The 15,518-nt window shown below is 39.1% G+C and overlaps 1 protein-coding gene across 4 annotated transcripts in view; it reads left to right on the top strand.

Annotated features, from left to right (window-relative positions):
- The window catches only part of LOC123456669 (adaptin ear-binding coat-associated protein 1-like), a 74,859-nt gene that overhangs the window by 42,228 nt on the left and 17,113 nt on the right, over positions 1 to 15,518 (top strand). For all 4 annotated transcript variants that reach the window (XM_045140578.1, XM_045140577.1, XM_045140576.1 and 1 more), the window contains one exon: positions 7,496 to 7,543. The gene's annotated coding sequence lies outside the window, so the exon portion shown is untranslated. The remainder of the gene's footprint in view (positions 1 to 7,495; positions 7,544 to 15,518) is intronic.

Here is a 15,518-nt window from a genome sequence, read left to right as displayed (position 1 = left end):
AGAAAAACCATAAATTAGATATATTCATTCTAACTTGTCTGAAACTTATAATAAAATATCCACTATGTCATGTAAACCAATTTTGTACATTTATATGAATATTTTTTCCTAAAAATAGCCTAAGATGGGATGATTTAAGTAATTGAAAAATCTCCTTTAATATCTATTCTATTTGTGATGCCTGATGTTACAGATGTTGGTTAATACATCTGTTCATATACTTAATCTGCTGCCATAGTTTATCTTTGGAAACTCTCACATGGTCATGAGAAAGAGAGAGAAAATGATAAATAACATTATCATATAAACCCACATGAAAGGCTGAAATAGAAAAATAACTAAAAGTACGGAATCATAAGGAAGTGGCATATTGTTGCATTATTGAGAAATACTTTTTCCAGCAAATTGATCTACAGCTATACTAAACTAAAATTAATATTTAATAATCATATAATGATACTTCTGATATTTAATTCCTTATAAAATGATTTATTTTAAAATGTTTTATTTATTTATTAGAGAGAGGCAGATAGAGAGAGAGAGAGAGAGAGTGGGCATGTCAGAGCCTCTAGCCACTGCAAACAAACTCCAGATACATGAGCTACCTTGTGCTTCTGGCTTACTGGGGAATTGAACTTGTGTCCTTAGGCTTTACAGGCAAGTGCCTTAACCATTAAACCATCTCTCCAGACATAAAATGATTTATTTTAATTATTATGATACCACACTTCAATAACTAAAAGAGGATCTAATTTTATGAGAATACAGTTTTTGTTTCCCCCAGACTGTACTATGTGACTATTAATAAAAAGGCTTTTGTTTGGACAAGGTGTGCTTGTAGAACTCCCTGGGCAACAGTAGGCTCATGGCATTCTGGGTTTCTGGAGATGGTGGGAAGCTTCATCAACCATGAGATAAAGATATTAATAAGAGAATAATCCATGATGTGCATGACATTTAATGAAATGTTCATATGAGGGGTAAACCTGCTTTAGGCTTCAGAACTTTGTAGACACAAATGGAGTAATGGGTATGGGTGGTATATATCTTTTAACATCTTCTTTTCTATTTTAGAATAGCTTTAATTTAAAAAATACATTTATTTATTTTTTATTTATTTGATGAGAGATATTGAATATGGGCATGCTGGGGTTCTGCAGAAGAACTCCAGATGCATGTGTCACTGTGTATCTGGCTTCATGTGGGTACTGGGGAATTGAACCTGGCCTTGCAAGCTTTGCACACAAGTGCCTTTAACTGATCAATCTTCTATGCCCAGCAATGGCTTTATTAGTGCCCCTCTTAATGGTTTTAGAACATAGTTAATCTGTGGTAGACATACATTTTCATTAACTTGAAATGAAAAAGAATGGTGGTTGGTGCCTTTTTATAGCCCCCGTGTTCAAATGAAGTCTCACATATATAAACTGATCAGATAACATGGATTTCAGGCATGATTCAATTACAAGGCATGGCATATTCAGGATGAATGAAAACTTCCTATAATCTAAAGCAGTTTGAAGACACTTTCTGTAGCAACTAGAGTAAAGAAATTTCAGCCTCGTCTCCTTTAAAAGAGCCAGACTTCTTTAAATCTATAGTGCCAGAATGAAGTGATTCTGGACAAATTGGGCCATTTACTTCATAATCCAGAGCATAATACTCTACCTACCTAAGCCTCTCTTCCTTGAGCAAAAAAATTGACCTGGCGCAGGAGCTCCTGGAGAACAAGGTTTTTTTTGCAAGTCTCTGCCTGTGATTGGTGAGAGACCCATCTCTTGCTGGGATACTGGAGGTTGTGAAGCACTAAAGCATTAATAAGATCTTTTAATATCACTAATAGTTTTAATGATAGTTTTTTAAATTTATATTTAATTTTATACTCCTGATGATTATTTCCCTGTAAACAAGCAAAGATTTTGGAGGATGGAACATTTGACTCCATAATTATAGTGGTTTGACTCTCCCTTGCTGTCCTGGTGGCTTTGAAGAAAAAAGACTGTCAAACAGCCTATATTTATGCCATCAGCAGCCATGTTGAACACTCAAGGGACACCTTGAGAAAACTACAGACTGATCACAGCTGGTTGTTCCTGAAGGCAAGCCTTCATGTGGCTGTGATCAGTTCAAACAGTTCTTAGGATAGACAAGAAGGCTCCTCGGGCCTGGTGTGGAGACACCATTCTATGTTGTCTACCTGGGTGTTGCAGTATTAGACCCAGAAAAGGCATCTGTTGAGTAGCCATTTGCTGCCCATTTCAGTAGTACATGCTGACCTAGTAACACATAGAAAGAAGCAGGAGAAGCTACAGAGCAGAGGTAGGGGCAGCAGCAGCTGAGTAGATGTCAGGCTGAGTTGTGAAACGGGCAAGGCTGTCTGACAGCTGAGGAATATGCTGCGCTGTTTGAGTGACCAGGGCAGAATTAACAAGGGGGGTGTGCAAGGGAAGGAGAGAGCACAGGAAAGACAGAGAGAAAGAGAGCTGACATACTATAGAAGGATGAAAGGCTATGAGAAGCTAAAGAAGAGAAATTATAGCCCCCGTTCACTGGAAAAGTTCCGGAAAGCTATGAAGTCTTCAGTAAAGAAGAGAAATTATAGCCACTGTTCACTGGAAAAGTTCCGGAAAGCTATGAAGTCTTCAGTACAAGAACCCTGGAGCTGAGAGCTGTAACAATGGTGTTAGAGGCTGAGGATCCTGGATGTGTAGGCCTGGCTAGAAGCTGCAGTGGCTGCTAAAACCAGCAGCTGAGGAATCTCCACTCCCTAGGGCCAAATTAGAGCTGTAATACTTGTAGGGCTAAGGGGTCTCACCTGAGGTCTGCACCACTATAGGGTGCCACATGCTTCTGCTATAGTCTGCCTACAGCTTCTGTTTGCTGTCATCAAATGCTGAGGGAAATGAAACCAGCCACAAACCAGCACTTGAAGAGCTCTTCCTTGCTACCCACAATTTCTGTCTAGTTAAAGGACACCCAGCCATGGTAATATCTCAAGTTTTGATTTTAAAAATTCCTTTATGAGATAAAAAAAACAACAGGGTGAATCAGTGGCAGGAGGTCTCACATGTCCCAGGAATGAGTTCAGATAACTGATAGGAGTGTGCCACTCTCCTGGGTAATGTCACGTCTTCTGGATAGTATACTTTTTCTCTTGGATCCTGTGCCACCCTAAAGACCCTGTTGCTGCTGGTGGCCTGAACATGGATAAGTCCAGCAACACTCTGTCCCTCTTTATCTACAGTAGACTTACCTTAATGCCAATGGTTACTACCTACTTGCCACTTAGGTCTGAATAACATAGAGTTTGTGTAAAACACTCCCCATGCTTTACTGTGTTTTTTTCATATACTAGGGCCATAAGTTTTAGATGATGTAGATTGAAGCAGGAAAAAAATGCCAAGTGACCAGACACTGTACTAGTCTTCCCTGTAATCTCTCACCTGCTAACACTGTTCACTTAGGAATTATCTTCCAGGAAATTCATATTAAGCCTGCTTTTCCATCTCAACAGTCTCATTCCTCTGTGTGATTTCCCCCCAGATCTCCAGTAGCCTTTTATTGACTTAACAGAGCTTTTTAAATTAAGATTTTATTTTAGGATACTTATAGATTTATAGAATTATTGCAAACAAAACAACAGGATTTCCATATACTTCATGTCAGATATCCACTATTATTAAGATCCTACATTAGGACAATACATTTATCCCAATGGACAAATATTAACACATTATTACTCCTAAATATATACTTTATATGGATTTATCTTAATATCCTTTCTCTATTTCATACAAGTTACCACATTGCATTTTGGCATAGTATCATTCTATAGGCTCCTTCTCTTGGTTGTAAAAGTTTCTCAAACTTTACTTGTTTTTGTTGGCCTTTAAGTTGTTGAGAAGTATTTAATGTCCTACAATTTTTGCTTGATTAATGTTTTTCTTTTGGTTATTCAAATGTTGATGAGATTTGGGGAAGAAAACCACAGAAGAAAAATGTCATTCCCATCTCATCACTGAACAAGTAGGCACATAAATAGAGAGTCACTTATTGCCATTGATGTTAAGCCTCCCTTAGTCTCCTGTGTTGGGTACTGTCTGACAAATTCTTCCATTATTGTCTTTCCAAGTTTTACTCTTTGAAATCATCACCATTGGCTACCCATACGTAAAGACTGGGGCATTATGATCTATCTTGGTGACTGACAGAGTAGTTACAAAAATCATTTGCAATTCTTTTGTAGAAGATATTTGACTCCATTGATATTCATTTATTTATCCACTTAGCTGTATCAATATAGACTCATGAATGTTTATTTCTGGATGATAATGCAATAGTAATTTATATTTTGACAATACTGACCAATTACATTTATTAACGCTGACATATGAAAGGACTTTTTTTGTTGTTTTGTTTTTTCAAAGTAGGGTCTCGCTCTAGACCAGGCTGACCTGGAATTCACTCTGTAGTCTCAGGGTGGCCTCGAACTCACTGTGATCCTCCTACCTCTGCCACCCTAGTGCTAGGATTAAAGGCATGTGCCACCACACCTGAATCATGTTCTCTTTTATAAGAAGAAAATATTCAGCAGTATCATTCAATTAAAGTAAAACATGCTGTATACTGAATAATTTTGTATACAATTATATACAAAAATTATTTTATATATGTATGTATGAGAGAGAGGGTGGGAGGGAGGAAATGCAACCATGGTGTGGCAGCATGTAGAGGTCAGTGGATAACTTTGAAGTGCATGTGCTCCACTTCTTTGAAACAGTCTCTTGCTGCTGCAAATGAACTGCCAGACTGCAAACAGATTACATGGTCCATGAACTTTAGATTTTCCTTGCCCTGCCTCCCATTGCCCTAAGTGTGCTGGGATCACATATGCATGTGACAGTTTGCTTCTAGCTTTATGAAGGTGCTGAGGAATTGAAACCTGCCTGACAAGCTTTACAAGCAAGCACCTTTAACCATTGACCATTTCCCCAGTCCTAAAGACAAAACTATTCAAATTTTGCAACACAGACATAACATTCTGTAAAATGATTCTGTGGCCTAAGAATCACTTGACTTGCATCAGTCCAGTATTTTCTGGAAGAAACATTGGTAATTTCATGAAAGAAAGGAAGGCAACAGCAACTGATATGATACAGGGTTCAAGAAAATTAAAAAGAGAATCACTGATGAATTCACAGTAGATGTGGATTCCTCCGTGAGATTGAGCCCCTCATATTTCATCATGGATAGCTCATAAGAACCCACATCTCCCAGAGCAACTAGTAGTTGCTTGGAGAGAGGGAGTCTTATTCTTCAGTGTTGTAGCCACTTGTAATTTACCCATATTCAAGTGAATAGTCTCTGTCCATGCTCATGAAAACAACCCTAATTTAATTCACTGGGTTTAAAAAAAAATCCAAAGCAAAAAATAAAAAATACATGAAAGTAGGGATTAATTGGAAGAAAAGAGTTGTAGTGAGAGGAGAAGGGTATTTGGGAGGGAGGATAAGATTAAAGTACATTATCTATATCTATGTATGTATGAAAGTGTAAAAATCAAAAAAAAATTAATCACCTTAAAAAAATGTGTTCCAGTATCTTCCCATAGGGCACTAGGGCATCATTAGTCAAGATTTGAAATAAGAAATGTATACCTTTATTAAAATTTTACTTTATTTGTTAGAAGGTTGTATCCCCTTTTCCACTTCTGTTCCCCTGATGGCCTTCTCAGTGGGGGTATTGGTAGTCACTGTGGGGTGATGAAGGCCTCAGTCAGTCTCTGAGAGGGAGCTATTCCTACTCACACTGTGGCTCTTAGAGTCTTTCTGCCCCTTCTTCCACATTGTTCCCTGAATATTGGTAGGGATGTAACAAATATGATTTTAGTGTTGAGTTCTCTTGTAGCCTCTGCATTTCTGCTTTGATGAGTTTTGAGTGACCACAGTGTCTGTCACCATCTCTCTGGAGCTGGTTGTCAGGATAATAATGAGAGCAGTACTCAGGTCACTGCTTCCTCTGCCATGTTTTCTGAGCCCCAGGCAGATGTGCTAGAGCTAACAAGAAGTGTGTACCTTTAAATGTGTATATAGCAAATATCAAAGTGGTTCCAACCCTGGTTTCACTGGATAAAGTTAGCCACCTACGAAAGCAACTAATGTCATAAAAATAGTGCCATAAAAGTGGTCCCAAAGTAACACATCCCTTGGTCTGGCATGCCTGATGTGTCAGAGAGCTTAGAAAGCAAACACGTGGTCTGCAACAGAGGCCACTCTCTCCATACCAACATGGGGCAGCATCACACCTTCCAGAGAAAGCTCAGTTTTGGTGCTGCTGCTATGCTTCAGCTTCCTTTCCACCCTGGCTGTGGGTACACCGCTCTATAGGAAAACCCCAATGGAGCCTGCATCATTGGCAAACAGCTAGAAGACTGCCCAGGATTGCTATAGTTCAACACATGCCTACTGATGTGGTGAGGACCCTTTGGGGCAGACTGTAAAGGACTAATCATGAAGGCTAAAGAAGGTGAGATCCAGAAATTGGAAATTCGTAGGTAGGGACTCAAGAGCCTGAGGGTAACCCACCTACTTTACATATTATGTTATTCAAATAATTTTTTTTGCAGTTTTTTTTGTTCGTTTTTTATTTATTTATTTGAGAGCAACAGACATAGAGAGAAAGACAGATAGAGGGAGAGAGAGAGAATGGGCGCGCCAGGGCTTCCAGCCACTGCAAACAAACTCCAGATGCATGCGCCCCCTTGTGCATCTGGCTAACGTGGGACCTGGGGAACCGAGCCTCGAACCGGGGTCCTTAGGCTTCACAGGCAAGCGCTTAACCGCTAAGCCATCTCTCCAGCCCTCAAATAATTTCTGCTTTCACCATTGGTATTGGCTTCTGTATTCATGTCTATCTTTCTGTGGGATTTGTTTAGCATGCCATAGCACTATAAAATGCTATAATCCCAGAACTTGTAAAACTGAGGCAAGAGAAACTTAATTCTCAGGCTAGCTTTGGTTACATAGTGAGTTTGAGGTTAGCCTCATCTACATAGCAAGATCCTTTCTCAAAAAAAAAAATTGTTGTAGCCTTGCGTTGTAAATTTTCTACCTAATTCCTAGAATCAGACATTTCTTCAAGGGGCCCAGAAATCTTTTGTTGGAGAATGAAGTTCAATTAAAAAAAAAAAAAAAAGATCTGGGGGCTGGGAAGAAAGCTCAGTAAAGTGCTTGCCTTCCAAGCTTGTGGGCTTGAGTTCAATCACAGAACGCATGTTTAAAAGTCAGAGATGCTGTGTGCCACTATGCCTGGCTCTCAAATGCTTTTCCTAATACTGAACATATATAAAATATTCTTCATCAATTTTATGGACACACGGTGACAGACAAAGCTGCTTCTTGTTGGTACCAGCACTGTTCATCCACCAGACTCAGATAAAAAGGGTTGGGGCCTGTTTTATAAAATATAGTTCTAAGTGTCTTTTTTTTTATTTCAGAGAAGGCACCCTGCATCATACAGGCAGCATGTATACCTTCCAACGTAGGTAAGTCCACAATGAAGCCATTTTAAAATTTTTTTGTTGTTTTATTTTTATTTATTTATTTGAGAGTGATGGACAGAGATAGAAAGGGCCAGATAGATAGAAAATGGGTATGTCAGGGTCTCCAGCCACTGCAAACGAACTCTAGTGCATGTGCCCCCTTGTGTAGCTTATGTGGGACCTAGGGAATTGAGCCTCAAACTGGGGATCCTTAGGATTCACAGGCTAGCACTTAACTGCTAAGCCATTTCTTCAGCCCAGTGAAGCCATTTTATATTGAAGCCAACTTTAGTCAGCATATGCACAATGAATACTGGCAAGATTGTTCTTAAAAAGGAATATATTTTCCCAAATTGGAAGGGAATATCTGCCATTTTCCATAAAAATTGGACAGATGCATTGTCAACATTTCCCCTCTGTATTATTTATAGAATTTCTATATCCCCACAGAGCCTGATGCCATATGCAGCAAGGTTAGAGAAACATTGATTACTCGGTAGAGTATTGAGAATAGCCACTGTGTAGAGCAAGGTACAAAGATATTCCCTCACCTCGTCCCACTCACATCTGAACCTGGAAAAAAAAATAGACTTTGTCCAGCAGTTTGCAGATGTGCAAAGTGAAGCTCAGAGAAGTGGAAGTTAGAAAATAAGTGATGGGGTACTAGAGGAGCCTGGTGCCAGCTGACAGAGCAGGAGCCCTATGGTGTTAGGGGAAAGTGACCACAGCTGTGTGATGAAGGAATAGGCGTGGTCCTGCTGTTGCCCTGAGCATGGTTTCCAAGCACCATGCACTGTGTGGACATAGTACATAGTGTCCTCCAGTGATTGTGCTGTGTCTAGGGGCCATTGGAATCCTTGCAGTGGGCCCCGTTGTCCTGTGCACATGTGTCATCTCAAGTAGCTCAGGGTTCCTGTGTCATTCTCATACATCTCAGCACAACCCTTGGCCAACCTTGACTTCTACCTTCCTCTCTCATGGCCATAGATCTCTGGCTGTTTGATGTGACTTTTCTAGATGTTGTGGAGCTTTGGACTTCCTGCTGGTCTGCGTTTATGACTGGTAATGAGAGCCAGGAAGTGTGGTGATATGTAGCTTGCACTTGGCTTTTTAATGTAAATTAATGAGCTTAAGTTGTTTTACTTGGAACATAAATACTGTTTTCCTTAAGCCTTCAGAGCATAACAATTAAAGTGAATGATTTGACATCCAGCTTGCTGAACCCATCACCCACCAATAATAATGAAAAATTAAAGTGTGCTCTGGTGTCTCGGGTGTGAGTGGTTTCCTTGGAGGAAATGTGACTTTATAGTATAAACTATTGCTGAAATCAGAATAAATTATATTTACTTGAAAAAAGTCAGAGATGGGGCTAGGGAGATGGCTCTGCTGTTAAAAGCCCTTGTTTGCTTTTAACTTTTAAAAACCTTTTATGTAGGTTTGATTCCCTAGTAACCACAAAGTCAGATGCACAAAGTGGCATATACATTTGGAGTTTGTTTTCAGTGGCAAGAGGCCCTAATCTCTCTCTTTCTCTCTCTTAAACAAATATTGTTAAAAAGTCAGAGTTGTTGGTGTGCTTGTATTCCCAGTGCTGGGAAACCAGAAACAGGCATAAATGAGGTTCAGTGACCAGCCAGTCTAGCCCATTTGGCAAGCTCCAGGCCAATGAGATACCTGTCTCAAAAAATGGTGGATGGTGCCTGAAAATCACAACACTTGAGGTTATACCCTGGACCCCACACACATGTGTACATGTACTGATATGTACCTGACACACATGTGAACCCACATACATGGCACACACACGTGTGCCAAAAAAGAAATCTGAGCTTCCAATGTAGGTAAGTCCACAATGCTTAGCTAGGCTTGCTCATTGCTGGAGGGACAGCATTGCATCTAGGCCTTCTCTGTTAACAGAATAGGCATATATATGCATGTGTAATAACCCATTTAACCATAATAATAATAATAACAACAACAACAACAACAACAACAACAACAACCCATAATAAACAACAACTCAAATTGACAAGGCTGGAAGCTTCTCCCCAAGGGAGACTTTGGTGGTTCTCCTAGACTTTGGCAGGGGTCCTTTTAAGTAACCTGCTTGCTGTCCATTTCAGTGCTTAGGAACATGCTTTTTGTAGTAGTCACATCTATAAAGAAAGGGTAGTTATATCCCACTTAGCAGTATTATTATGCATTAAATTCACACTGGGTTCCTGTTTGACCATCTGACAGAGACCAGCTATTTTTCTCCCTGGAGTGGGGAAATTTATACTTCTAGAGAACCCATGGGGCTACTGGTATAAGTCCCCAGAATTTGAAGGACAATAACCTGGAGTTCTCATATATAAGGACAGGAGAAGGCAAATATCCCAGCTGCAGTAAAGAGTACTAATATGCATTATGGCTATTTTGTTCTCTCTGGGCCACTAATGGGATGTTGCTACCTGTGCACACTGTTGGAGTTGAATCTTCTTTCCTCAGTCTACTGACTCAATGTGAATCACTTCCAGAAATACAAAACACTCAAAAATAATGCCTTATCACCTGTTCTTAGTATCTTCTGACTCAGTCAAGTTGCCACATAAATTTAACCACTGTAGCCAGCATTTACCTTTATTGCCTATCTGATCTGCTTATTTTCTATAAATAGCCATTGGACAATTCTTCTCATTTGTTAGTTTCCCAAGAGTTTATAGTTAGCAAATCAAAATGTAGGATATTCAACCAATTTTCAATTCTGATAAGGAAAATATTACATACTACAAATAGTAAAATATTGCTACATGTCATTCAAATTTCATTGAGTTAAATTACATATGGCAACACTAAATTCTGTTCTAGTGGTGCAGACCTTTAATTCCAGCTACCCAGGAAGCTGAGGTAGGAGAACCATGCTTTCAAGACCAGCCTGGGCTACAGAATGAGTTCAAGACTGTAGTAGCCAGCTTCAGTTTGCTGAGATGAACTTATAAAACAGACACAGTTATGGATTTAGGAAAGGATGTATTCAAGTTTACAGATAGAGAGAAAGTTCTATTATGGCAGAAGAAGTTGGCCCACTTTCACAGGTCCATACACAGAGAGAAACAAACAAAAAAAGTGCCACCACCACCAACATAAGCATGCACACTTCAGGAACACAAGGCAGAACTCCAGCAAAGCTCCAACACTTTTCATCTCTTTGGCTGGAAATTCCTGATCTGCCCCCACACTTTAGGGCTGGAACATAGGATCTGCCCACAGTAACACCCTCCTCCAGCCAGGTGGCTGGAGATCAAAATTATAAGCTTTAATATACTCCTGAATATATTGGGGGACAGCCACTGAAACTACCACAAAGACCATCCTGGACAACTTCTGACCTTGTCTATAAATTAAAAACAGTGAAAAGATGTCTTAGTGGTACAATACTTGCCTGGCATGCAGGAAGCCCTGGGATCAATCCAGTACAGCCGTTGTTATCATCATCATCATCCATCATCATCTGGTAACTCTAAACAGGGTAGGCTATATGGGGCAGAGCTTTATGGTGCTCCCCTAAGCAGATCCAGCTGAGATCCCAGCTGTTACATAGGGTGTAGTTTTTCTCATATGTTTTTTTCAGGTAGTTTCAAAGGTTATGGTGTTTTGCTTTCAGGGGACAGCAAGTACACAGAAGGAAGGGCTGCACAAAGCTTTTCCAGTTTGTAGACCAACCCAGCATCAAGGTTGCCATATAAATCTGATGTCATTATGGGGATACCAGAGTTTATAAGAACTTTTTAAAAAGAATTTTATTTTTATTTATTTATTAGAGACAGAGAGATGGAGAGAGAGAGAGAAAGAGAGAAAATGAGCACGCCAGGACTTCCAGCAACTGCAAACGAGCCCCAGACACTTGCACCACCATGTGCATTTGGTTAACGTGGGACATGAAGAATCGAACCTGGGTTATTAGGCTTCACTGGCAAGTGCCTTAAACAATAAGCCATCTCTCAAGCCCACTTTAAGAACTTTTTAATAGAAGACCAGTGTGATCTAGTAAGAAGAGCAGGTTCTCATCTCCAGGTGTTTGGATTCAGCTGAGGGTGAGGGTGCCTAGCAGTGGGTCTGACCCTCCCTGTGAAGTGGGAAGACTAAGGGGTTCTAGACACAACTTCCCGCTTCCTGGAGTACTGGGATGTCTCCTGAGGGGGAGAAGTAGGACCTTCCTGAACTTAAGAGTGTGGTGTTCTGTTCCAGGTGGTCCTGAACCCATTTCCCATATAGAGGTGGGGTGTTGGTGGGAGGATAAGATAGCATCCTGTTCTGTGAAATGGGGATCAGAATGCTCATCCACAGGATCACTGGTGCCTTCAGTGATAATGCATGCTTAAATAGTCATTCCTATGTCTGTCTCAGATGGATGGCCAGTCTTCCTAGCAAATTGAGTTTATAATATGCTTTCTTCTGTGTGTCACTTGTTATCTATTTTATACTGGTATTATTATTATCATTTTTTTTTAATTTTTATTAACATTTTCCATGATTATAAAATATATCCCATGGTAATTCCCTCCCTCCCCACCCCCACACTTTCCCGTTTGAAATTCCATTCTCAATCATATTACCTCCCCATTACAATCATTGTAATTACATATATACAATATCAACCTATTAAGTATCCTCTTCCCTTCCTTTCTCCACCCTTTATGTCTCCTTTTCAACTTACTGGCCTCTGCTACTAAGTATTTTCATTCTCACACAGAAGCCCAGTCATCTGTAGCTAGGATCCCCATATGAGGGAGAACATGTGGCGCTTGGCTTTCTGGGCCTGGGTTACCTGACTTAGTATAATACTTTCCAGGTCCATCCATTTTTCTGCAAATTTCATAACTTCATTTTTCTTTACCGCTGAGTAGAACTCCATTGTATAAATGTACCACATCTTCATTATCCACTCATCTGTTGAGGGACATCTAGGCTGGTTCCATTTCCCAGCTATTATAAATTGAGCAGCAATAAACATGGTTGAGCATGTACTTCTAAGGAAATGAGATGAGTCCTTTGGATATATGCCTAGGAGCGCTATAGCTGGGTCATATGGTAGATCAATCTCTAGCTGCTTTAGGAACCTCCACACTGTTTTCCACAATGGCTGGACCAGATTGCATTCCCACCAGCAGTGCAGAAGGGTTCCTTTTTTTCCACATCCCCGCCAACATTTATGATCATTTGTTTTCATGATGGTGGCCAATCTGACAGGAGTGAGATGGAATCTCAATGTAGTTTTAATCTGCATTTCCCTGATGACTAGTGACGTAGAACATTTTTTTAGGTGCTTATATGCCATTCGTATTTCTTCCTTTGAGAACTCACTATTTAGCTCCTTAGCCCATTTTTTGATTGGCCTGTTTGATTCCTTATTAGTTAACTTTTTGAGTTCTTTGTATATCCTAGATATTAATCCTTTATCAGATATATAGCTGGCGAAGATCTTTTCCCATTCTGTAGGTTGCCTCTTTGCTTTTTTCACTGTGTCCTTTGCAGTGCAAAATCTTTGTAATTTCATTAGGTCCCAGTGGTTAATCTGTGGTTTTATTGCCTGAGCAATTGGGGTTGTATTTAGAAAGTCTTTGCCAAGACCAATATGTTGGAGGGTTTCCCCTACTTTTTCCTCTAGCAGTTTCAAAGTTTCCGGTCTGATGTTAAGGTCTTTAATCCATTTGGACTTAATTCTTGTGCATGGCGAGAGAGAAGAATCTATTTTCATCCTTCTGCAGATATTTATCCAGTTTTCAAAACACCATTTGCTGAAGAGGCTGTCTCTTCTCCAATGAGTATTTTTGGCATTTTTATCGAATATCAGGTGGCTATAGCTACTTGGGCTTACATCTGGGTCCTCTATTCTGTTCCACTGATCTACATGTCTGTTTTTGTGCCAGTACCATGCTGTTTTTATTACTATGGCTCTGTAGTATAGGTTAAAATCAGGTATGGTGATACCACCAGCCTCTTTTTTGTTGCTCAGTATTATTTTAGATATTCGAGGTTTTTTATGATTCCAAATGAATTTTTGGATTGTTTTTTCTATTTCCATGAAGAAAGCCTTTGGAATTTTGATAGGGATTGCATTAAATGTGTAGATTGCTTTAGGTAAGATTGCCATTTTCACGATATTGATTCTTCCAAGCCAGGAACAAGGGATGTTTCTCCACTTTCTAGTGTCTTCTGCAATTTCTCGCTTGAGTGTCTTAAAGTTCTCATTGTATAGATTCTTTACTTCCTTAGTTAGGTTTATTCCAAGGTATTTTATTTTTTTTGATGCAATTGTGAATGGGAGTGATTCTCTGATTTCATCCTCTGTGTGTTTGTTGTTAGCATATATGAAGGCTACTGATTTCTGTGTATTTATTTTGTATCCTGCTACATTGCTGTAGGTTTTGATTAGCTCTAACAGCTTGCTAGTAGAGTCTTTAGGGTCCTTTATGTATAGAATCATGTCATCTGCAAATAGTGATAACTTGATTTCTTCCTTTCCAATTTGTATCCCTTTTATGTATGTCTCTTGCCTTATTGCTATGGCTAAGACTTCCAAAACTATATTAAATAGAAGTGGAGACAGTGGACACCCTTGTCTTGTTCCTGATTTTAGTGGAAAAGCTTCCAGTTTTTCCCCATTTAGTAATATGTTGGCTGTAGGCTTGTCATAAATAGCCTTTATTATATTGAGATATGTTCCTTCTATTCCCAGTCTCTGTAGGACTTTTATCATGAAGGGATGTTGGATTTTGTCAAATGCTTTCTCTGCATCTAATGAGATGATCATGTGGTTTTTGTCCTTCAACCCATTTATGTAATGTATTACATTTATAGATTTGCGTATGTTGAACCATACCTGCATCTCTGGGATAAAGCCTACTTGGTCAGGGTGAATGATCTTTTTGATATACTCTTGTATTCTGTTTGCCAATATTTTGTTGAGAATTTTTGCATCTATGTTCATGAGGGAGATTGGTCTGTAATTTTCTTTTTTTGTTCTATCTTTGCCTGGTTTTGGTATCAGGGTGATGCTGGCCTCATAGAAGGAGTTTGGTAGGATTCCTTCTTTTTCTATTTCCTGGAAAAGCTTAAGAAGCAATGGTGTTAGCTCTTCCTTAAAAGTCTGGTAAAATTCAGCAGTGAATCCATCCGGGCCTGGGCTTTTTTTAGTTGGGAGATTATTGATAACTGCTCGGATCTCCATGTTTGTTATAGGTCTATTTAAGTGATTAATCTCATTTTGATTTAATTTAGGTAGGTCATATAGATCAAGGAAATCATCCATTTCTTTCAGATTTTCATACTTTGTGGAGTATATGCTTTTATAGTATGTCCCTATAATTTTTTGAATTTCTCTGGAATCTGTTGTGATGTTACCTTGTTCATCTCTGATTTTATTAATTTGTGTCTCTTCTCTCTTTCTTTTGGTCAGATTTGCTAAGGGTTTATCAATCTTGTTTATCCTTTCAAAGAACCAACTCTTTGTTTCATTAATTCTTTGGATTGTTCTTTTTGTTTCTATTTCATTAATTTCTGCCCTAATCTTTATTATTTCTTCCCGTCTACTACTTTTTGGTTTGCCTTGTTCTTCTTTTTCCAAGGCTTTAAGGCGAAGCATTAGGTCGTTTACTTGCGACCTTTCTAATTTCTTAATATAGGCACTTAAGGCTATAAATTTACCTCTTAGAACTGCCTTCATTGTGTCCCAGAGATTTTGGTATGTTGTGTTCTCATTATCATTTGACTCTATAAATTTTTTGATTTCCTTTTTGATTTCTTCATTGACCCACTCATCATTTAGTAGTGTATTGTTTAGCTTCCATGATTTTGTGTATGCTCTGTAGCCTTTCTTGCTACTGATTTGTAGTTTAATTCCATTGTGGTCAGATAGAATGCAAGGAATTATTTCAATTTTCCTGAATTTGTTAAGATTTGCTTTGTGTCCTAATATATGGTCTATTTTAGA

This window comes from Jaculus jaculus, chromosome X (genome assembly GCF_020740685.1).
Source record: "Jaculus jaculus isolate mJacJac1 chromosome X, mJacJac1.mat.Y.cur, whole genome shotgun sequence".
NCBI lineage: Eukaryota > Metazoa > Chordata > Mammalia > Rodentia > Dipodidae > Jaculus > Jaculus jaculus.
The sequence above is the reverse complement of the archived record's forward strand: the minus strand, read 5'-3'. Positions and strand labels throughout refer to the sequence as shown.